Genomic DNA, 26,292 nt, shown 5'->3' on the forward strand with positions numbered 1-26,292 from the left:
AACAGAACAGAAAAGAGAATATGAACTCAACAGAACACCGCATGCGTATTTGGAGGTGCGCATGAATAAAAGCAAGCCTGGAAAGCTATCCCTACCTCACCTTGGTTTAAAAAAAAAAAATTCCAAGAGCAAGTACAACTAGAAAATGTGAATACCTGAAAGTGAAATAGAAGGGAAAAGTTACATCATAGCCCAATCAATTGCACTGAAGACAAAGGAAAAATGACAACACATATATACATATATATATATATATACATACATATTCGAGGGCTGTACCGAAACTCATGAGCACTTTTATTATGGAGTAAAACAAAGGTATATGTAAGAAAATTGATATTGTCGAGTAACTGGACATACCATATTATGTTTCTACAATGCATAGTGTTAGCTTAAAGCTTAAGGTGGCTGGCTGAAGATATTTACTCCCGCCAGGGAGTAATACATTCAATCGTGTCCGTGTGTGTGTGTGTGTGTGTGCGTGTGTGTGTGTGTGTGTGTGTGTGCGTGTGTGTGTGTGTGTGTTTTTTTTGTTTTTTTAAGGTATTCCTCCCAAAGATGGATTGGTTCTGCACGAGTAAACCTCAGATTATGTGTTCATTCTTTTCTTTGTAGTTTCCATCCAATGTGCCACTTTTCCCAGTGATGGGTCGGTTTCTTTATTCCACTGGAATAGTTATGTTTGGCTACAAAACATTTTGTACATCGAGAAACGTTTCACTCTCACTCCACCACACTGCTCAAAATAGATGCTGCAATCATAGAGATTTAGCGTGTAGAGGAATAAAACATAACACCGTCTGCTTCTCATGAATGTACTTGGCAGTGATGCCAACACTATGTATCCAATGCAATATCCATACTCTATCCACAGCACGAGTGCTGCTGCTGCAGTCACTAAGTAGAAAAGAGGCAGAGAAGGCATCCCATGATTTTCCATTGCTTTTTCCCAGAAATGGTCATGGTCCGATATTTGGAATTTGATTCTGCATACAAGAGCCTATGGATTTTATCAACTCAAAGTCGATTGGAGCTGGTTTACTGCTGTGGGAAAAGAGGTGCGGCTGATGGTACGAGCATCATCCTTTTGTCAGGGCAAATAAAAGTTTCTCTTTTGCTCCGACGAAGGGAAAACGCTTAAAATGTCAGCCTTCTGACACAGACCGACACTAACCTTCACAGAGATGAGCATTCCGTTCCATAAAACAATGTACTCTTACAAAAGACACCATGATCTTTGACATCAATCAGTGAATGCTAGCAGACAGGATTTCTCCAAAGGACAATCCTTCAAGCAATACCATACCTGAGAAGTACCAATGTAACAGTTTATAGTTGTCAAAGGTGAGTACGCTACCTCTGAGCATAGAGGACTGAGCAGACCTGCATCCGAAAGGATACCTTAGATAAATAAATATATAACTAGATGGTATTCATAGAATACTTACCATGCGCAGTCAACTTGTTGCGAGCTAACTCTTCTGTTTTTTTACATTTTTTTTCTTTGATCCTATATGGCTGCCAGACCACGTGAGCGATGACATCATAAATTTATATTCTCTAATATAATTGTTGCATAGATCATGCCCAATACATTTCAAACTGATCAGACTAAGCGTTGTCCCTGTCGAATTATGACGTCATAATTATGGCACCAATGACGTCATCGTTAGCAACACCTATTCCCCATATGGAGTTCTTTACAATGAGCCGTGTTTCAATTTTTTCCATGCAGTGGTTTTGGAGATATAGAGGTGCAACATTTTTTGGTTCTTCCAAGATGGCGCCTGTATCACATGACCTATGACGTCATGATTATCATTAAAATATTCTACATGAGGTGGCGCTCCGATGGTGAAAATTTCGTGCCCATCAGACCAACAGTTGCTGAGAAAAAAAATTCACAATGATCGGATACGTGTTGTACTTGTCGAATTATGACATCATAACGAAGGCACAGATGACATCATCATTAACATATCTTATTCCCCAAGGAGAGGACTTGACAATGAGCCATGTTTCAATTTTTACTATGGAACGGTTTCGGAGATATAGAGATGCAACCTTTTCCGATTTTTTCCAAGATGGCGTCTGTACCACGTGGCCTATGACGTCATTATCATCATTAAAAAAGTTATACAGGAGGAGCTGCATATATTCATTCATTCATTCATTCATTGGTGTAACAGTTGCAGAGGAATTTTTGTTTTTTTTATACTGATCAGACCAAGCGTTGTACTTGTCGAATTATGACGTCATAATTAAGGCACCGATGACACCATCAACATATCTTTTTTCCCATGGGGAGTACTTGACAATGAGCCATGTTTCAATTTTTTCCATTGAGCGGTTTGGGAGATATAGAGGTATAACGGTTTTCCAAGATGGCGCCCATACCACGTGACCTATGACGTCATAATTATGAATTAAAAAATTATACAGGCGGGAGCGCTTCTATGGTAACATTTCGTGTCAATCGGACCAACGGTTGCCGAGAAAATTAATTTTTAAAATGCAGACACGTACGGCACACGACACACGTACTCATCTGAATGCTTAACCCCGCTTTTCGCTTCACCGGCGCAGGGTAAATATACCACTTCATAAGTCTCAAAATGTAGATGATAAATGGTAATATAGGGAACCAGAAATGAATGGATCATAAATATAAAGAAACTGATGAAGATGAAAGGGGTGGTACGAAAGTGGAAAGAACAAGGTATTTTTATTTTGGTTCTTCAACACATGGGAGGTTAGTCTGTCACTCATTCACATCCACACTACACAAATAGTTCCAACTCTCCGAGCAGCAATTCATAACATGCCCTTTTCCTTGTTCTGGCTACCTCACATTGACCCTCCAGCAACACCACATCAGTGTTTTAACCACTTCTGGTCATTTAGTGACAAGCAGTTACTGCAGCCTCCAAGTCAAAACCCGTCTTGGGCTCGTAGTTTTACAATCCGCCCCTTGACTCGGCTTGAGTACACATTGTGAAGCGATATGACTTACTGGAAATTTTACGAGGCTTAACTTTAACAAACAGATAAAGCTTCTCGCTTAAGTGAATGAACGAATGAACACACGAAAACACACACACAAACACACACACGAGAACACACACGAAAACACACACACACGAAAACACACACGAAAACACACACACACACACACACACTCTCTCTCTCTCTCTGTACTTAACTCATTTTACAAGTGGCTAGTGCACACGAAGCAAAATGTCGGGTTAAGCAATTGGTTCACCTATGTCTGTCTGTCTGTCTTCAAACGTCAGTGTATGATCGAGGAACAACTTAATTTCAATTGAATGTTATATTTTGAACACGAAAAATCGGGAAACAAACCTGTAGTTTAGCAGTGCCTTGCCTCTGAGTTTGTCCCTCTGATATGAGGGACAAACTCTGAGTTTGTCCCAATGGCGCATGCGCCGAGAGGAGATACTTTTTTAGTCTGTCTGCCCGTCTAGCAGTCCAAAAAAATTGAAAATTATTCCAAACAGGAAACTTACTGCTTTAAGGATGTCATAAAAGACACAAACACCAGGCACAAAGAAATAATGTAATGTGTACACGATATAAATGGCGGTAAACTTCTTTATCTTTTTCTGCAACCTTTAAAAACCTTATTTTAAAACCTAAGCACTTGAACACAAATCGCCTTATTGGAACTTTCAAAACACTTTTGTTTAGCAGTACTTGGACAATATGTTACGGCATTTTACATCATCACGTCCAATCAAATATACTGCTCATAGATCCCGCCCATATCCTTGGTTCTCAAGACAGTGCGGGATAAGGTGTTCTATGAACTCTCTAGTTTGGTTAATGTTTTGTGTAAATTTAGTTTGAAGGGGTAGGCAACACTAATAGCAGAGGAATGCTACACTTTGTCAAGGCAAATAGCATTCTTGGGTAGACAAATCAAATGATTGGTTATATCAACTGAAAGTTTCCAAAGGTATGCTAACTACCATGAGAAGCAAAAATAATGCTGTAAGTTTCAGGCGTTAAAATGGATGGGAACCAACAGAACATTGATTGAGGTATGCTCACCTCCATGAAATGCAAGAAGAAGAAGAACCACCTTTTTGGCCATTTTTCCCTGCAGAGTGGGGGTTGGCATTTTTTGGCCACTGTGGTCCCATTTTTGAAGCAATGTTTTATGGCCGGATGCCCTTCCTGCCGCCAACCCTGTTAGTCGCCTCTTGCGACACACAGGGAATTACCAGTGAACTGGCACTCAATTTGCCGACCTCGGAAGGATGAGCAGGCTGAGTCAACCCCACTGTTGTTAATTCAGCGATCGACCAGGATTCGAACCCAGGAGCCTAGGATCCCAAGCCGACACCCTAACCGCTAAGCCAAGACAGAGAACCCGAAAACATAATGCCTCCAGCGACTTTGGCGGTGGAGGCATAAAAAAGGTGATGGTTTCTATTAGAATCAATGCAACCTGCAGAATCATTATGACATCCTACACAAATTTTAAAATAGCAACATACCTGTCCAACAGTTATAACAGCAACAAGTGACAACAAACAGCTTATATTATATTAGGACAATATAATTTACCCATAACTATTTGAGGCCATATTCATTTCCGTATCCCTCTGTTGTCATATTCCATCCTGATTATGTGTGCTGCTTTAATTATTTTGATTCTCATAAGAGACACAAGATATAGTGTTTCTTGGAATGATTCATTCAAAAGCAAGCATCATTGTCTACAATATGTTTAAAACCATGATTAATATATTCATTCAACACTCATTTGCATTTCCATGTCCCTGGTGTGCTGCATAATCAATTTCAAAATTGATCGCATTCCGAGGCTCGATCAAATCTCATGCATGAAAGATCCATTTCAAATCTTTGTGGATTTGGATTTATTCATCAATCAACTCTTGGTCAGCTTCAAAATCACTGTCGAATACAAGTGCATCATAAAAAGAGGAATGGAACGGAAATTGCCAGTATTTGCCATCGGCTTGTTCTTGTCACCGACCCAACTCATCCACCAAGTTTAGTCATAACTCGTCCATAACTTTCTTTAATATCATGTTATATATCGCTTTTCACCCGATCTCTCAATGGTGAAAAAGAGGAATGGAACGGAAATTGCCAGTATCATTGGCAAGCTGTGGCATTCTGCATGCCATGCTTTCAAAGCACATCTTAAGAAAGATAAAAAATAAATAAAACAGAGGGCAGAAAAGACATGAGATACAATTGAAGATAATCATAGCAAAGGGAGAAATGAAGACAACCAAAATAAAAAGGTGCTCTTATTTATCCTGAAGATATCAGCACCTCTTTTGGTCTTACTTTAATCGATCATAATAAAACATGCAATTTGGTGTCTGTCTGTCTGTCTGTCTGACAATGATACATTCGGTCGTTACTTTTCAAATCTCAACCAAACTTTGAGGAGAGGAGCTATTCACATGTTGAGGTCACACAATGGAGGTTGTAGCAACTTCATTTGCCGCCCTCCACAAGGGGCTTTTCCACCTTGGGCGAAATCCGTGTTAACGTGTATATCCATGTTAAGATAACTAATCGTGGCGTTTTTTCCAAACCAGTTTCTAATAACAAAAGTAATAACACAATTAATGACATGAACAGCGCTCGGTAGAGCGCATACCTCCAGCAGGCTGAACAGTTTATGTTTTGTAACCCACTGATCGGCCGGATCTGGATCTGGACCTGAACCTGAACCAAAATCTAATCGGCTTGTTCCTGTCACCTACCCAACTCATCCACCAAGTTTAGTCATAACTCGTCCATAACTTTCTTTAATATCATGTTATATATATATATATATATCGCTTTTCACCCGATCTCTCAATGGTGAAAAAAATCACTTAAAATTTTTTTTTAATTCTCGTATAAAAAAAATAATAATAACCACCTTTAGAGGCCATTTTTCCCCGCAAAGCGGGGGTTGGCCTTTTTCGGGAACCGTGGTTGTTGTTGTTTTTCGGTCCCCTTTTTGAAGCAATGCTTTACGGCCGGATGCCCTTCCTGACGCCAACCCTTTTTGCCGCCTTTAACGACAAACAGGGAATTACCAGTGAACTGGTACTCAATTAGCCGACCTCGGAAGGATGACAGGCTGAGTCAACCCCCCTGGCGTTAATTCAGCGATCGACCGGGATTCGAACCCAGGATCCTAGGATTCTGGATTTAAATTCTCGTATCCAAATCCATATTCAGATCTTCACCAAAATCGAATCAATTCGTCCTTGTCACATACCCAACCTCTCCACCAAATTTCGTCGAATCCGTGCACAACTTTTTGAGATATCCTGCTATTTATCGTTTTTGGCCCGATCCCCCAATGGTTAAGAATCACTTTTAAAATTCCAGTAGCCGGATCCAAATCCTGATCTTCACCAAAATCTAATGATTTCGTCCTTGTCACATGCGCTACCTCTCTGCAAAATTTCGTCCGAATCCATCCACAACTTTTTGAGATATCCTGTGATGTATCGTTTTTGGCCCGATCTCCCAATGGTGAAGAATCACTTCGAAAATGCTGGTAGCCAGATCCGAATCTGGATCTTCACCAAAATCTAATCATTTCGTCCTTGTCACATTCGCTACACCTCTGCAAAATTTCGTCCGAATCCGTCCACAACTTTTTGAGATATCTTGTTCACAAACAAACAGACAGACAGGGGTGAAAACATAACCTCCATCCACCTTCAGTGGTGGAGGTAATAGCATAATATTAATGTTATTTCAAAACAATATTAATACTAATAATATCCCCTCTCCCCAAGTGGTATTTCCTCCTTGGACATATTTGGTATTTCCTTAACATGTACTGTATAAATAGCTTATTGTAGCATATCGTGAGGCAAGCCCACCAGAAGTAAAAAAACAAACTAAATTATAAACCACAAACAAGTTTCATAACCTTTTTAAACAGTCGGTACTGCTGTTTAACACGAAACTGAAAGAAATGTGGAAGAATCCCAACGTCCTTGAGGTATTACATGCTTATCGCATCCACCACAGACTAACGGACCAGATCACAGATGGACTGTAATCTATATACCCCAAAGAAGGTAATAACATGACTTCCTGCCACTCCCATGGGGAGTGGGTGTACTAGTCATCATAATACTAAAATACACAATTTGGTGTCTGTCTGATGATGTTTTGACCGCAATACATTCCGTCGTTACTTATCCAATCTCAACCAAACTTGACAGGATCACTAAGGGGTACACAATGAAGGTTGTAGCGCATTCATTTGCCCCCCTCCCCAAGGGGGTTTTTTTCTCCCCAAAGCGGGTTTTCCCAGCCATTGCCGCCAATAGGGATGTGTGATGAGGTGTATATCCATGTTAAGTTAGCTTTGTCGTGGCAATTTTCCAAGGCTGCTCCAAATAACAAAACTAACGATAATAGCATAATATTAATGTTAATACAAAACAATAATAATCCCAATAATATCCCACCTCTCCAAGGGGTTGTATTTTGCCATATTAACATGTATAAATAGCTTATTGTGCCGTTTTTGTGGGAGCAACCACCTCTTCAGAAAGTTAAAATATTATAAACCACAAACACGATTGATTACCTTTTTAAATAGTCGATAATGCTATTTAACACTGCTCTTAAATAAATTTGGAGGAATCCGGACATTAGGCTGCTTATCATGTCGAGGATTGCACCTGATAGTAGATCTACTGCAATCTATATACCCCACAAGGGTTAATAACACAACCTATTCTGCCGTTTCCGTGGAGCTCTTCAAGGAGTTTTTGTGGCATTTTTCCAAAGCTGCTTCTCATTCCAAAAGTAACTCGGTGGTATTCATAGAATACTTACCCTGTGCAGTCAACTTGGTGCAAGCCAATTCTTCTGTTTTTGAACGTTTTTTTATTTGCTCCAATATGGCTGCCAGACCACGTGAGCAATGACATAATAAATTTATATTCTCTAATATAATTGTTGTGTCGATCACGTTCAATAAATTTCAAACTGATCAGACTAAGCATTGTCCCTGTCGAATTGTGATGTCAAAATTACGGCACCAATAACGTCACCGTTAACAACACTTATTCCCCATATGGAGTTCTTCACAATGAGCCACTTTTCAATTTTTTCCATGGAGCGGTTTTGAGGATATAGAGGTGCAACGTTTTCCGGGTTTTCTAAGATGGTGCCTGTACCATGTGAGCTATGATGTCATAATTATCATTAAAATATTCTACAGGAGGAAGCGCACCTATGGTGAAAATTTCGTGTCAATCAGACCAGGAATTGCAGAGAAAAGAAAGTCATACTGATCGAATAAAGCGTTGCACTTGTACTAAAAAAGTGAATTCGTATATTTGTATATACTTCAAAAACTTTAAAAAATACTCAACCAAATTTTGCATGCTGCCTAAGGGTAACCCAAGTATGGTTTCTGTCAGGGTAGCATATTTTGGGGAGGGAGTTCAAGGTCGGGCAGAAAACCCCAATTCTCTCTGTGTAAATGTGCATCGCATAGTGCCACTCGGTGGTATCCAGTATTATCAATATATTTTTCTTAAAGAAAGTTTAAGCAACGTGATAATATGCATTACGGTGATGTTGAAATCTGAGTGAGAATAATTAGAAATTTTCAAAATGTATAATTTCACCAATTTTAAACAGAGGTTCAAACCGAAGCCAAAGGATCCAACACTGAGCTTCACAGTGAAGCTGAAGTGATTTGTGCTCATGACATATATAAGCAGTAAGGATGATTGACGAAGATGATGTTAGCTGACTTCTAAGCAGATGGAAGATGAGCTCAGGCAAATTATAGAGTGAATATAGCAGAATGTCTGTGAAGTACAACATCTTGTCTTTTGATTAAATTAGTCAGAGAAGCGTCGGGTAAAAATGCCTAGTCTTATTTATTTACCTCCACCAGCGAGAGTGGACTGAGGTTATGTTTTCACCCCTGTCTGTCTGTTTGTCTGTTTGTCTGTTAGTTTGCGAACAGGATATCTCAAAAAGTTGTGGACAGATTCGTACAAAATTTGCTGGAGAGGTTGGGTATGTGACAATGACGAAACTTTTACATTTTGGTGAAGATCTGGATCTGGATCTGAGAATTTTTAAGTGATTCTTCACTTAAAAAGTTGTGGAAGTTGTGAAAAAAAGTTGTGAAAGTTGTGAAAGCGCATTTAGTCCAGCAGCTTATCTGAAAAAGTTGTGGAAGGATTCGGATGTGACTTGTTAGACAGGTTGTGTGTGTGACAAGGCCACATAGATGTAATTTTGATGAAGATCCGAACACTAATTATTTTTTTTTTACTTTAGTGATTTTTCACCATTGAGTGTTAGGACCAAAAATAACATATAGCATGATATTTCAAAAAGTTATGGAAGACTTGATAAAACTAAATGGATGAGTTGGTTAGGCCACAAGAATAAGCCGATTAGAATTTGGTCTGCATTCAGATCTGGCCTATTAGTGGGATACAAAACGTAAACTGTTCAGCCGGGCAGAAGTATGCGCTCCACTGAGTGCCGTTCCAGTTTTGTGAATGCATTTAGTCCAGCAACTTGTGAATCCTTTTATCCAAAGTGTTCTAAACACAGTGGATATGGTTTTCTCGACTTCGTTAGCTGACATCTTGTGCTGCTGACAAAAGATGGTGTCATAAGGATGCCCTCAGACTCAAAACATGTATTGCTGAAAGCTGAGCATTTTGTCTTTTCCTAAAAAGGAGCAATTGCACCAAGTATCCTCTAATTTAATGGCCATCATTGTTTGTTCAATTACTGTATTCCCATAAAGTAGAGCAGTTGGAGACTGTCAACCACATGGAGGCTACCTGTGCATGAAGTGGCTGGCCATCTCTTCCAAACAAACCAGCATTCCTTCATGATTAAAGTGCATTGATTACAAGAGATTTAAGTACTGTATTATGGAACGTTTGGGTAATATGGAATAGCACAGCAATTCATGCAGCATGTGGCATGCATCCAAGCCGACAACTAGAACCACTTTCCTAGATGAAGTCAGAGAGAAGGTTGCCAAGAGGTGAATTTGGAATCGGGTATTAAGGCTATACAAAGAGGAATGTTGAGACAGTTCAAAGCAGCTATTCCATTTTATGCCACAACTCCATAATATGCACATCTCAGATATACTCATAGACTATTATCATCATTTGGAATGCTACTGGAATGTTGGGAATAAGCAGTGTCCTATTTTTGGTATTAAAAGCTCTCCTTTTTTTTATATGCAGAGTCGAGGCTCATGTGAGAGCTAAAATCAATGGCATCAATGTTTGGAATGTTTTGCTTTATCTGATCATATTGCATATATCTTCCACATGTCTCCACCCTATATAAATAACTAATAAAAAAAAATCATCAGAAAATCATGTCAATTCAATGTGTTGAGAACAGTGAATTATATTACAACACAGTCCAGGATTTTGACGAGTTAATATTGTTCTGAATTTGCTAGACTTCAACTTGGTCTTAAGGTTTGACGATTGGATGATTCCAATTAAGGGGCAACTAATTTTTCAAACTCCTTCCATAAATCTAGTCTCAACATATTTTAAGAAAGGAAAATTAGAATGACAAAAAGATGAGTTGTTAAGATTAGGGTTAGTACTGAGAAACTTTGTAGTAACAAATTGAAGAACAATGAAATCTTCATCTTCAGCTATTTTCAAAACGTATCACATTTCATGTGTTAGTCTGTGAGACAATATACATTCTGTCTACTTTTTTGGAACCTGCACACAACTACGGTATATGAATCATGGTATGACCTAATCACAGTCTTGATGTGTTGAAATTATAATTTTGAAAATTGTTGAAAATTGTTGCTGTTGAATTGCTGAAATTGAAATTAGAAGTTGTCTTGATAAGTATAACGTCATTTAGTTTCAGAATGATATTGAAAAGATGCAACTAAGCGTACCATTGCCATAAGATGAACAACCCCAGATTGACATATTAGCCACAGGATAGCTTTAAAATGACCCAACACCAGCACAGGTAAACGAATAAGTGCATTTCTTAAAGTTCTTTCCAGACAAAATATATAATTTTTGTCCATCGATATAACTCGGCACCCAAGTTCAGAGGGCAGTGTATTGAAGAACAGGAGTATTTAAAATCCACGGTATGTCAACACACTTGGTCACCCTATTGATCTGTGTCTTGGGTTTACTGTGTGCCCTCAGTACAAAAAGTGCAACTGCTGCAGTGCCAATCCAGCAAGATACGTTTGAGCCACTTAACTTATTAACCATGTTCCTGCACAAAAACTATCGGCTGCCAATTCTACAAGACCGTGGAAGTGCAAACAAAAGAATGGAGAACTCAACCTCGTGTGCATATAAGAGACACAGCTCCGTGTACAATGGAGGGGACTGTGTCTGCTTTGAGGAAATATCTGACACCAAGAGCAAACCTTTATTAAGGATGACTGGTACATGCATTAACCAGCATGTTAACTTCCTAATCATGCATCTCAACAAAGAGAAGGCAACAACAGCCATGCTCTTTGAAATATTGGACAAAAAAGTCCAACTGTTAAGTGCCCATGTGGTAATGCATAGTTTCAATTGACAAAACTATAGTGGATACTGTAAGCCTACCCCATTGGATGGGCAAGTCCTAAATCCTTACACAATAAGCATTCGACACACATTTTAAATTAATTTTCATTTGACTAATTAACATTATTTGATCTCACGATAACTAATAACGACCAGTCCATACATACTCTTGATGTTCGTTCTCACTATTAAAGTCTAGGTGCTGGCTGTACAAGCAAACTCACCACGTACGATGTCTGACAACATGTCACAAAGGGAGCAAACTCAACTTTGAGCTCTCTTGTCTCAGTTAACTCTCGACCCGACTATAAACTGTTGCATCAGTGCTTCGTACGTAAGCAGGGCCTTCCCTTAGATGGAGTAAGCCAGATATCTCATCTGATAGAATTAACTGGTGAACTTTCAGCTCCTATGGTGTCTTTCACTAAAACAACTGCTACTAATACTATTACTTTAACGAGCGACAGTACCCGCCCTAAGGGCGGGGCTTAAATTGGGAAGCTCAAATGAAAAGGTAAAATATCAGAAATTGAAGGCTTTTTTATTTTAAACGATTCATATAAACATCCGTTGAATCATATCACACGCAAATCATCAAAATCTAAACAGTACATGGCTAAACAGTACATGGACGATCACGTACCACGTACGTCTCGCGTCTCGCTCGCTCTCATGTTGTCCCAATAATGATCCTTCCGCAGGTTCACCGACGGAAACCTTGTTACGACTTTTACTTCCTCTAGACAGTCAAGTTCGCTCATCTTTTCGGTGCACCGGCACGAGCCGAGAACGGCCCGTGCAGGGGCTGATGCAGGATCTCATCAAACCGTCCGATCGGTAGTAACGACGGGCAGTGTGTACAAAGGGCAGGGACTTAATCAACACGAGCTGATGACTCGCGCTTACTGGGAATTCCTCGTTCGTGGGACACTGTCTCAAGCCCCAGTCCCCATCACGGATGGGGCTCAGCGGTTTATCCGAGCCTAACGGCGAAGGGCAAGGTACACGCTGGCCCGTCCAGTGTAGCGCACGTGCGGCCCCGGACATCGAAGGGCATTAAACGTTCATTAAACATTAAACGTTCATTAAACATTCAACGTTCATTAAACATTAAACGTTCATTAAAGGATTACGAAACGAAAAATATTACGAAATTACGTTCACACCGTCACGTCAAACACAACCATGAACACATACATCGTCACAACATCGTCACAATGAGAACATCGTCACAATGAACGTGATGCGAACGCGAATGTTATGCGGGAGTCCAAACCTGAGAATGCTGGAGACCAAAACTGAAATTGGGAAAACTAAATAGCCTATTTTACTCCTGGAGATCCCAGGATTACCCACCCAAAATATCTTTGCGATCGGTTTAGCAGTTTTTACGGTACCTTCGAACAGACAGACGGACGGACATTTGGTGAATTATAGTAAGATCGTCACAATGAGAACATCGTCACAATGAACGTTATGCGAACGTGAATGTTATGCGGGAGTCCAAACCTGAGAATGCTGGAGACCAAAGCTGAAATTGGGAAAACTAAATAGCCTATTTTACTCCCACGGGTCCCAGGATTACCCACCCAAAATATCTTTGCGATCGGTTCAGCAGTTTTTACGGTATCTTCGAACAGACAGACGGACATTTGGTGAATTATAGTAAGATGGCCCCAATTATTCGCACCTTCTTGTGGAATAAATAGGCCGCATGAGTCTTTCCTCTCCACACCCTTCAATCCTGAACATCCGTGTAGGTGATTGATTGCCACTGGCACACTCACCAAATTCCAGCTTTAATGCATAGGGAACTACATCAGTGACACAACTGCACATCAGGAATGATGTAACCTGTGGACCAATTTTGGAAGTGAATCCTGACCTAATATGCATTTGCTGACAACGACCCTGCTTAAACCGCTGGGGAAGAAAGACGGGTGTTACTGATTAATGAAGGTCCAAAGAGGCAAAATAAGTTGAAGTTATATTTTCAGATGGCAACGTGAATGCATGAAGGAAAAAAATTGTGTTGGATTCCTTTAATCAAAATGTTGGGCTGAGCAACAGCTCACAAGATGGCTGCTGCTTTGACATCGACCAGTAAGGAACTAACGCTGTTGCTCTTTTCAATCACCTTGGATGTTTCTGCATTTATTTTTTTACATCTTGCAAAGCATTTTGCAATCTCACTTCTTCCACGGCTTCACAGGACGTCTAGGATAACATGTCACGCCACCTGGTTAACAGGATTTGTACATTTTGTTAGCACTCTCACCTCCAGTGAAGTCAACCAAATTGGAATTTTTGCATTGATTTTTTTTTTTTCAACAAGTAGGTCTTCCAAGAAGTTTATTACGCCTACCATCGAAGATGGATGAAGGTTATGTTTTTACCTCCATTTGTCTGTCTGTCTGTCTGTTAAGCCCCAGTCCCACTGTGGCGATTTTTTAAGCGAATCACAAGGAAACAGTACGAAATTGTTACAACGATTTAGGCCACAAACAATTTCAAAAAATGCCACCGGGATTGCCAGATCTGGTTGAGGAACGAATCAACAGGACAATATTTGCGAATCAACTTGATTAGCAACGATGTAGTAGAATAAACTCGATGCAGAAAGAACTAGAACGAGGCAGTGCGACGTGTGAGCCGAAGTAACACGAAGTAGGCGAAGACGTACAACGACGTGTTACGAAACGCAACGGAACAGGTAGACGGAGAATGGAAGCGCAACTAACTAGAACGAACTGGAAAGAACTGGAACGTGTCAGAATGATGCAGGACGAATTGTTCGGAGGCTAAAAAATACCGCGCATTTCCGTGGCGCTTCGCCAGTCCTTGAGAACATTTCCTTCCACGTTGGACCAGGTGGGCCACACCATGGTTGTTCTGAACATTCTGTAACTGGACCTGCAACAAATATGTAGGTAGAGTGAATGATACTGTATGAAAGACCCAGCTGTCAATGATACAAAAGTACTGGGTTAGCATGATGTTATATATTATTTTTAATAATTTCATGTCACTAATAACCTGCAGGAGGTCGTGTGCTAGTTGTAGTCTCTGAAGAGGGGTGAAGATGACAACTCACAGGAGGCACAGTGACTTTAAGAACCACATAGTGATGAACCACAGTGATGTGAGCTACTCTGGAAACTGACTTCGAGGATAATCGGGTCCTTCTTCTATACACCTCGTACTCAAAATCGTGCTGGGTCTACTTGCATCATTATATACCGTTCTACATCGTCATGGTCGTTCTGTATTCTTTCTTCATCTCATACAGCCATTGTAACTGCTTGTGCCTCGTTGCTTTGTCGTATAGCTGTTCGTTCTTAATCTTCTCTGCTTTCTGCGATTACCAACGACCGTCGTTCTTCCTCATTGCGCATCGAGTCAGGTCGTCCTACCACTGTTCTGTGTCTTCTCTCCTCGCGGCAGAAATTGAACCAGAACCACAACGGAAAGCGGCAATCTTAACAACGAAGCGGTGAGTCACAAAGAATTGCAAAGAAGAGGAAGGATTACACGCGAATACACAACGACAATGGGCAAATGTGATTAAATTGTTGCGGCGCAACGACAGTTTTGAACATTTCAAAACTGTCGTAGCGCCTCCGCGAATCGAGACGATCTGCACGATGTGCAAGGAAAGTTTAACAGAACAAGAACAAAGTAAAAAGAATCAGAACGTCCAAAGCGACGCCACCCACATACTGTCGGGATAACGAATCCTCTGATTAGAACCAAAAAGCTACACCAAAGCGCACGAGATGGAGGGGAGCGGCGAGACCCCTTGCAGTCTTACCTGTTCTCAGGGCGTTTCCAATGCTGCTGCAAATTAAATAAATCACACGGAAAACTGCGTTCAGGAATATATATACAGAAAATAATATAAGCGTTTATTGTAATAAGAACCGGGACAGGGAAACGCGATAATAAATCGAATAAGAAACCTAAATTGGGATCCCACACACACAGATATCAAATACAGACGAGGGATTATGAACTACCAAAATAACACGTTCGTTATGTAAAGTGTAACCGCAGAGCTCGGGCTTATCTGGTCTTTGTCGTCTTGTCTTTGGCTGCCATCCAACACGGCTCCGTTCGGCCCCGATGTACCCACGAGGCCTCGCTCCAAGCTTCACCAGCGCCGATCGCACACCCCGAGGTCCCTCGCTCCAAACTCCAAAGCACCGAGCACCGCTCCCAGCACCACGAAAAAGCACCGCGTGTCCAACGTAGGCCGGCGACTCCAAACGAGGTCAAAAGCAAGCGAACTCCACCCGGGCCACGACCCAACTTGGGCTGCGTCAGACGAAGAAAACCGAGCGCTGCTAGAGACTGCCAGAGCACGAGCGTAGATGTCCAAACACAAAGAGAGCAACTCAACTACTGGTCAACTCAGGCCATGAACTGCGAACCAACTGCCGCGCAACTGCGAACCAACGCAACCAGGGACAGGACTCTCCCCACTCGAGATCGCACCGGGACTGCCAGGGCCAGGAATCTGCGCGCAGAGTTCTGCGCGCTCTTTTTATAACCTCGGGCGGTGACATCAGACTCGGCACGGCACCCAACCAGAGCCTCGTAACTTCCCGCCCTTTGTCGACCCGCTTCGCACCTTCCGCGTCCATTCGCGCCAACCGATCACAGCCCTCCTGGGCGTGGTACTCAAGGTGGATAGGCCTGTCGGAGGTGTAAATGGCGGCGGCCATGTGGCGGTGTCCTGGCCTGGTTTCGTCCTAAGTCATGTCAAGGAAGGGCGTTATTTAGTGTTGCGCTAAGGATCCGTCGGAACGTCTATGTTGGTCTGCAGTGCTAAAAGGGACAAAGGTTTGGCTATCCAGGTGAGGCAACACAGGGGCACTACTCTTTAATCCCTAACTCTACTTAACACACGAACCTCCTGGTAGATTCACAAGTATACTCCTTACCCGACAAAACGCCGACACATGAAGAACTTATTACAGGTAGGTTTCCTTACCGCGACACCTCGAAGCATGTTACCTACTCAGCTCTATCTGCTCTACATATCACTACCCCGCCACACATAACAATATTAAATAATTATTTCTCAGAAACCGCTTACCCTATTGATAAGCGGAGGCACATTGGCAGCACAGTCACATTGCTCTAGTTTTTTTTAATTCTTAAATGATTCTTCGCAAAATGTTGTGGATAGGTTGGGTACATGACAAGAACAAATCGATTTAATTTTCATGAAGATCTGGATCCAGATATGATTTTTTTTATTCTTAAGTGATTCTTCACCAATGAGAAATATGGCCAGAAACGACATTTAGCACGATATTTAAAAAAGTTGTAGAAGACTTACAACAAAATTTGTTAGACGAGTTGGTTAGGTGACAAGAACATGCCGATTCGATTTTGGTTCAGATCCGGATGCAGATCCGGCCTTTCAGTGGGATACAAAACGTGAACTGTTCAGCCTGGCAGAGTTTTGCTCTCGACCGAGGGCCATTCTAGTTCGCCATGAAACATCACTTTTATTCGGATGTTAAAGATCAATAAAAAGCTGATGATTATGAAAATATAATTATGACATATAACTGCCAAAATTTTGTTCAAACATGGGGATAAAAACTCAGTCAAACTTAGATTTGACACTTCGTGACTTTGGCTTGACTCCTCTGCACAATCTCGACTTCACAACTTATACGACTCATTCACAACTTTGTAATATCACATCTCACTGAGAACACACGAAGAATTGCTGAAGTGCTGACATCAGGAAGCTGGTAGATCGATAGAATAAAGCTATTGAAAATAACAAGTGCTGTCAACATGAATGTGCAATTTTTATGTGTTGTATTTTTGTCAAAATTAACACATCAAAACTCAAAAAAAAAAAACTTTTAAATTACAATTAAAAACTTTTCTTTCCACTATGCATTTCTACACAATGTATAATTTCCAAATGCATTTCTACACAATGGATCCTCTTCTTCCTTTCATTTTTGTTTCTTTATTAGAACTCTCACAAAGCAGTGCCCCGTCTCCATTCATGTCCATGCAGCATCACCCTTCACTCGATCAAAGCCCTTTTGTCAATTTTTTTTTCTTATTGGTCTTGGGATTCTAAAAACAAACCCGTTTCACAGTAAGTGTGCAATAATGGTTGTTAACTCCCTCACATCAGTAAACTCCCCCACATCATCGACAGCATGCCCATGGCATCCTCCCCCAATTCCTGGTTGCCATGACCCCATCCTGACTTTGTGTTCCCACACACCATGTTCCCCTCCATCGCACTCGCCTCAGCTCATCTGCACATTGCCTATAATGCCAACTCTACCTGCTCCCTGTTTCTAAATCTGTGGACCTCCAATATGAGGCCACTGTGCAAATCTGACAGATCTCTCAATCTAGGCTGCTCCTGCTATACCTGACGATATCTGCTTAAGCCTTAACAGAATCGTTCCTCCCACGAATTGACCATGGTTCTGCTGTTTCTCTCCCCGATTACCAACTCCTCCATTTCGACAGACCAGACACCACCTTAGAAAGGCCAACCGAGTGTTGAATATATATATACATATATATATATATATAAAAACACACACACACACACACAGAGACTTGGCATTTAATGTGGAATATTTTTTTTTTTCTTGACTTGGGTTTACTTTCTGAACTCAGTATATGAATCTGGTGAGTTTATTTTACCCTTCGGTGATGTCTTTGTTGAAAGAACCATGTCACTGATTGTCTTTCGCAGCAAGAAGTCAATAACAGGATTATATCACAGGTGGCGTGACAAAATGTAAGGACAGGTACATTTGACGATTGGCTTCACAATCGGGTATATAAGGGTTGTTGCGTTCTGTATTAATGGAAAACAACTGCTGCACGTCTACAAAAGTTATTGCCGCTTCCTCTGGAGATGGTCCGTCAACTTGACAATGCTGTTTGTCATGGAGTGGTGGCTTTACGAAATTCTGGCATGAAACAGCGTGCTATTGCTCGGCAGTATGGCATCACTCAAGGTCAGGTGTCAAAGATCCTGAAACGAAATGCTCAGAGGGGTGTCCCCACTCCAATACCAAGGCCAGGATGTCCACGCAGAACCACAAGGAGAGATGATCGCCAGCTGCACCGGTTAGTCTGCAATGGCCGTACCAAGTCAGCTAATCGGCTTAGGGCTAAGTGGCAGCAACTGACAAATGTGCCTGTATCCAGAAGGCTAGTGAACCAACGACTGGCACGATAGCCTGCATGCATGCATATATATATATAGATATATATATACATATATATATATATATACATATATATATATATACATACATATATATATATATACATACATATATATATATATATATATACATATATATATATATATACATATATATATATACATATATATATATACATATATATATATACATATATATATATACATATATATATATACATATATATATATACATATATATACAAATATATATATATATACATATATATATATATATAATTATTTATATATATATATATATATATATATATATATATATATATATATATATATATATATATATATATATATACATATATATATATACATATATATATATATATATACATATATATATATATATACATATATATATATATACATATAGAGTGCAAATTAGAAATTTGTAGTGCAAACCTCCCCCCCCTCCCCCCCCCCCACCCCATCCCACCCCACCAACAAGGTCCACTTTTTCTGAAAGGTCCACTTGGCTGCGCCTGGATGGGGTTAAGGGTTGTGGATTAGCGGCTGAAACCCGAATCCTATCCAGGTTCCTCCTGATGAGCACAGAGTCTGGTCGAGAGACGTGAGATTTGTCATGATTGAAAGTAGTGGCAAAGCAGCCCCAAAAATCCATTGAGATACCATACAGCAACCTGTCCCGTGACGAAGAATAGAATCTTTTGTTCCACAAGATGTGTTGTAAAAATGACACTTTTATAAGCTGAGCAGATATCGCCTTCAATTCACAATTGGGACGCCAAGTATAATAAAGGAAACACTACGTAAACTTCAAAATCTGTTCACGTGACCATTCCTGCTCGTATATGAGAGCCGGTTCAAAATGTTCTCAGAACAAGACACTCATAACAGACCAAGTCACATTTGAACGTTGTCATTTTTCAATGCACAACTATATACTTGTATATTTATTATAATTACAGCTATAAGCCAATTCGCTGCACCCATTATAGTCACCTACATGTTTCATCTTTCTGTGCCTGCAGGCTACGAGTGTTTATTGGGAATGATGTGTGGGATAGAATGCAGCACAAACATTTCCCACCTTTAATCTAATCCAATTCTGTGTTTGTGGGTTATCAGTAGTTGTTGTTGTTGTCCTTACATATCACTACCACTAACCTTTCCTGAGGTCCTGCAGTGATGATGGAAGTAGTGACAGGGACAGGAGAAGGACATCCCCTGAAATGCCTAGTTACAAACATGCACATATGGCAACTTGGGAGCGATGGTCACTTGTCAATAACTGAAGCAACAGTGGCATTTATTTCCTGCCCCGGTATCAGGGTACCTCTCTTCAGAGACCTACAAACCATTTCCAGGTGGAGGAGGAGAGAAGAAAGGGTCCTTTGAATGAGCTTGCTTCATCCAGAATTGGCAGCAGTCCAAATCCATATAGTCATCCACCTCAGGTGGTTAAAAGCATGATAAAACATCATATTTGTATCATGGAATGTTTTCACCATTCACGATAACAAATAAAAAAAACACACAAATGTCGGGTTGCACTTCTCAGCCAGGTGCTCGCCTGCTACAACTTCGACACACAGACCGATCTCCCAGGTGAATTGCAGCTCAAAGAGCTTGGTGCTGGCCTATCATTATTTTGCAATGATACTCCTGAAAATGACCTACACAAAGCTTGTATTAGCTTTGCTAACAAGTCCACGCTCGTTCCTGAGATCATTTCTCTCTCCAAAGGTACAAACAAATGGCTCATGACCCGATATACGAGTCTCGCCAACAAGCGCTGTGTTACCATCTTTAGCACATACCGTAGGTGTCCACAATGATAAAGATCTCAGCACTACCAATAATTACGTGTCACATGATGGTAAATCTATGTGGCAATTTCATCGTTAAGAGTCAGTTGTGATCACAAAGCTTGGAAAAGTAGTCACCTGACCTCACAAGAAAACTCGAGCATAATCCTCATGCTTACCACATATGCATATAAAGTTTACCACATATGTAAAGCCTGGTGTGGGCTTAGCGGTTAGGGTGCCGGCTTGGGGTCCTAGGATCCTGGGTTCAAATCCCGGTCGATCGCTGAATTAACACCAGGGTGGTTGACTCAGCCTGTCATCCTTCCGAGGTCCGCAAATTGAGTACCAGTTTACTGGTAATTCCCTGTGTGTCGCAAGAGGCGACTAACAGGGTTGGCGGCAGGAAGAGCATCCGGCCATAAAACATTGCTTCAAAAAGGGGACCACGGTGCCCAAAAAAGGCCAACCCCTGCCCTGCGGGGAAAAAATGGCCTCTAAAGGTGGTTCATAAAGTGAGTAGGTTTTCACAAAATGTTTTCCAACAAGCTGACAAGTTCAAGATCACTTGCATTACCCATGCTCGAAACACTGGCACCTTCTGGATTATATAATTGGAAGACAACATGGTCTTTATGACAAAGCCTAAGAACGCCGGGCAAGGTCGGCCGACAGGCATGTCTTCTGACCAGACACAATGGTGTAATGGTTGGAGTGTCCACTCTGAGTCTGGGAGGTCAGCCTTTCGAACCGTAGCCGAGTCATACCAAAGACTTGAAAAAATTGTACGGGCTGCTTCCTTGCTAAATACTCAGCATTTTAAAAATGATTGGCATCCAGAGGTTGGCATCCATTGCACAGGCTTGATGGCCCTCATGGCCTTCTCATGCATTGAAGTTCCTTGTAAGATAACTCATATTTATTACTTGCAAAATCAAAGATTTTTCAAGTATATTGGTCGGTTGAGTTTGTTATTCTGTCTGTTTGTCTGTCTATTTGTCACTCGCCTACAGGTCAAAATTCTAAACCAATCATCATGAAACGTCACCAGGTTGTAGAGGTCGTCACAATTGAGAAGCCTATTGATTTTGATGTCAAAAGTCAAAGGTTATCTGGAGGTCGAATTTCTAAAATCACCATTTTTCATCAAATTGAATTGAAAATTGAACAATATTTGCATATTGGGTCACTGAATTGAGAAAACAACTATTTTAGGTCAAAAGGTCAACCCAAGGTCAAACTTCTAAAATCATCAATTTTCATCCGATTAACCTGAAAATTAAAGAGCAATTGCACAGCACATCACTGAATTGGGAAACCAACTATTTTAAGGTCAAAGGTCAACTCAAGGTCAAACTTCTAGAATCATCAATTTTCATCCGATTAACCTGAAAATTAAAGAGCAATTGCACAGTGCATCACTGAATTGGGAAACCAACTATTTTTTAAGGTCAAAGGTCAACTCAAGGTCAAACTTCTAGAATCATCAATTTTCATCCGATTGACATGAAAATTAAATAGCATTTGCATAGTGCCTCACTGAATTGAGAAAGCAACTATTTTTGAGGTCAAAAGGTAAAAGGTCAAATTTCTACAAGTTATCAATTTTCATCCGATTGACACGAAAATTTAATTCCTGGTGTTGTCCCTGGTGTTGGGCTAGCGGCTAGTGTGCCAGCTTAGGATCCCAGGATCCTGGGTTCGAATCCCGGTCGATCGCTGAATTAACGCCAGGGAGGTTGACTCAGCCTGTCATCCTTCCGAGGTCGGCTAATTGAGTACCAGTTCACTGGTAATTCCCTGTTTGTCGTAAAAAGGCGACAAAAAGGGTTGGCGGCAGGAAGGGCATCCGGCCGTAAAACATTGCTTCAAAAAGGGGACCAAAAAACAACAACAACCACGGTCCCCGAAAAAGGCCAACCCCCGCTTGCGGGGAAAAATGGCCTCTAAAGGTGGTTTTTTTGTTGTTGTTTTTTTGACACGAAAATTAAATAGCATTTGCATAGTGCCTCACTGAATTGAGAAAGCAACTAATTTTGAGGTCAAAAGGTAAAAGGTCAAATTTCTACAAGTTATCAATTTTCATCCGATTGACACGAAAATTAAATAGCATTTGCATAGTGCCTCACTGAATTGGGAAAGCAACTATTTTTGAGGTCAAAAGGTAAAAGGTCAAATTTCTACAAGTTATCAATTTTCATCCGATTAACCTGAAAATTAAAGAGCAAATGCATAGTGCATCACTGAATTGGAAAATCAACGATTTAGGTCAAAGATCAATGGTCAGCTTGAGATCAAACTTCCAAAATCATTGATGATGATTTTGATTGATTGAAAATTATTGATGATTAAATGATTGAAAATTGATTCAATTTTCATCTGAAAGATTGTCACTTTTACAATCACTTACAAAATCACTTTACAATTACAATGTCACTTTTACAAAGATTATCACAATCCGATTGACCCGAGCTTTGATTAAGATCATCAATTTTAATCTTAATGAAATAGACAATTTGATGTATCCATTGGAACTTTTTTTGGTGGGAGGGATGGATTTTGCAAGTATCGTGTTCTGCATGATGTCTTATTGTTTGTTTGTCACTCACCTACAGCTCACAATTATAAACCAATCATCATAAAACTTTACAAAGATGTAAAGGTCGTCACAATTGAGAAGCCTATTGATTTTGAGTTAAAATGTCAATGGTCATCTTGAGGTCAAATTTCTAAAATCGTCATTTCTCATCCGATTGACTTGAAAGTTGAAAATCATTTGCATAGTGAGTCAATGAATTGGGGAACCAACTATTTTTGAAGTCAAAAAGTGAAAGGTCAATCTTCTAAAATCAACAATTTTCATCAGAGAAATAATCAATTTTCACCCGATTCACCTGAGCATCGATTAAGATCATTAATTTTAAGCTTAATGAAATGGACCAGTTTATGTATGCATGACAACTTTTTTGGGAGGTGTGGGTGGATTTTGTCAGTTTTGCTCTGCACGATGTCTTTCTTGTTTATTTATTCTTTCGTATGCAGCACAACCTGTGGCTAGCATCATTTTCTTGGGGTGCAGTTGTGTGCCGGTGATAAGGTACCCACTCTAGGTTAGAGCAGGAATTTGTCAATTGGTCATGATACCGGAGGTAGCTCGTCAATTCCTCGGGAAGGCCACCGTGTGATCTTTAACTGGCACCAAGGCATACTGACAGACAGGACACCCAGTTCCGAGGGACGGCACGCATATTGATGAATCCCCTTACCAGCAAAACACCGGGAGGGCAGTTTCTAGCTGGACCGAGATTCAAACCCAGGCTAGACAGCTCGGAGCGGAATGTCCCCATGGGATCGTGTGAATGAAGATGTCATTTGCCATTCAACTACACCAACAGACACCACACAAAAGATTGGATATTAAGAAACAAGTATAAAATATGCGGTGTGGGCTGCAATACAAACTCGACATGTAATGAAACATGAGCAACACTAAACCCAAGATGTCGAGGCGGAATGTGACATTTCAAGCACTGTGCATAAAATAGCATCAGGGTATTTGGTTTCATTAAACGTTAACATGACTGGTTCCATTAGAACAACAATGAAGTAAAAAGATGTGCATGGTTGGATTCACCTGGCTCACCTTGCATCGCTCAATGGCAAACGTTCACAAGGAAAGAAAGCTGCTCGGCATTTTATGAAGCAACATGGACACTGGACAGATAAAGCTTTGTTCTATGAAAGAGAAGTGGTTGAAGACAAAAGTAACTGAGCTTCAGGTAGCTTATGGCTGAAAGGATACGAAGCATTTTTACGATGTTCTCGAGACTATTTATCGTCTTCAGGGCAGTGGCAAAGGACCTCTTCACAGCACAGATGGCAAAACGCTCATTAATAATCAAGCTATTATTCTCCAGAGTTGGACGGAATACTTTAATATCCTACTCCACTGTCCTCTATCATCAAGGATGAAGCGTTGTTAGATAAAATACGGCAGTTTCCTATTTCGGAAACATTTCCCATGCTCCCGACTGCTTCAGAACTTATATGGGCAATCAAACAGATTTCAAGTCGCAAGGCTCCTGTCTGATAGAATTCCTGCAGAAATCAACAAGCACACTCAACCCTGCCAGATTAGCAATAAGTCCAACTGTACTGTATGTAGTCAGGTTCACGGTTTTTTCATTCAAAATTTTTGGAGATAAGCAAAACTATACATTTTTGGAATATTCAGAGCATGAGAAATCCAAAAATTAATGTTGGCATTTGCGTAGACACCTGCATGGCCGCCATTTTGGATTTTCAAAATGGCTGCCATAAAATACATAATTTGCGCTATCTCGGCTTCTAGTCAACCTAGAATCTTATTTAAATATGCTAATCCTATGTTTTCTGGGTCAAGAAAACCATTGGTGGGATCATTAGACTTCTAATCCTAACACTTGCTTCACTTTTAGGACTTTCCAGATGTTAGTGATACAAAAAATATTCCGCATATTCAGCATATTCCTGAATGGTAAAGACCTAGTAGATCCTGTGTATAGGACTTATAGTTCAATCTGATACTAAATAGGCTGCTTTCTTGCTTTATAAACCCATACCTATAACTTCAAAGGACTTGCAATATCATGTATTATGTAATACAGTTATATCACAAATATAAAGACAATGGTTTTCAATTAACTTTGTTTGTTGCTTTTCTATAATCCTGAGCACTATTTTGAGGCCTTTATTGGATTCCTTGACCCAGAAAACATAGGATTAGCATATTTAATTAACTTTCTAGGTTGACGAGAAGCCGAGATAGCGCAAAATATATATTTTATGGCGGCCATCTTACTATAATTCACCAAATGTCCGTCCGTCTGTCTGTCTGTCCGTCCGTCCATCTGTCCGTCCGTTCGAAGGTACCGTAAAAACCGCTGAACCGATCGCAACGATATTTTGGGTGGGTAATCCTGGGATCCCCAGGAGTAAATAGGCTATTTAATTTTTCCAATTTCAGCTTTGGTCTCCAGCATTCTCAGGTTTGGACTCCCGCATAACATTCGCGTTCGCATAACGTTCATTGTGACAGTGTTTTCATTGTGACGATGTTGTGTTCCCGGGTGCCGCACAAACAGCTGCACCGATCGCTGCACGGCTGCACCAATCGAACTCGGTGACCTTGGGCAAAGACCTTTTATAAGGACACAGGTTGAATCCCTGCTTGAGAGAATTCCAACCCCCTCCCCGCCATCACGGCCGTCTCTCCAACTTACAATCCCACGAGATATGCGGAAAGGACGACCCAAAACCAATATAATCATTAAACATCATTCGTATGTAAACATCATTAAAAGTAAATAATGACCTCAGCCAAAGTTCAAACGACATTTAATCTCTACATGAGAGAATTCCACATAGCTATTTGGGCAGTGAATACGCTAACAGATCGCTGTCTCCATCGATCATGCCAAGGCCGTAACACCGATCAGCCCAAAATCCTTTTAACTGTTGATTTGGTAGTTTTTACAATGAAGGAAACATTGACAATGTTGTTAAAAGTTTATTTTGTGATTAATTGGAGTTATGTTGTTTGGAATGAAAAAAGAGATATCGAGTTCAAGTAAATGACGACATGCCGTGATGGTTTCTACTTTCTGAA

At 40.5% G+C, this 26,292-nt stretch overlaps 1 protein-coding gene across 3 annotated transcripts in view; it reads right to left on the minus strand.

Annotated features, from left to right (window-relative positions):
* LOC137411513 (3',5'-cyclic-AMP phosphodiesterase 4D) overlaps nt 1-26,292 on the minus strand; it is a 626,580-nt gene that overhangs the window by 511,275 nt on the left and 89,013 nt on the right. The window contains exon 1 of one of the 3 annotated variants that reach the window (XM_078769748.1): nt 11,819-12,043. The exons of the other annotated variants lie outside the window; for them this stretch is intronic. The gene's annotated coding sequence lies outside the window, so the exon portion shown is untranslated. Of the gene's footprint in view, nt 1-11,818; nt 12,044-26,292 lie in introns of those variants that run through there. 3 annotated transcript variants of the gene reach the window in all.

The sequence above is a fragment of the Myxine glutinosa genome, chromosome 1, assembly GCF_964187855.1.
Source record: "Myxine glutinosa chromosome 1, kmMyxGlut1.1, whole genome shotgun sequence".
NCBI lineage: Eukaryota > Metazoa > Chordata > Myxini > Myxiniformes > Myxinidae > Myxine > Myxine glutinosa.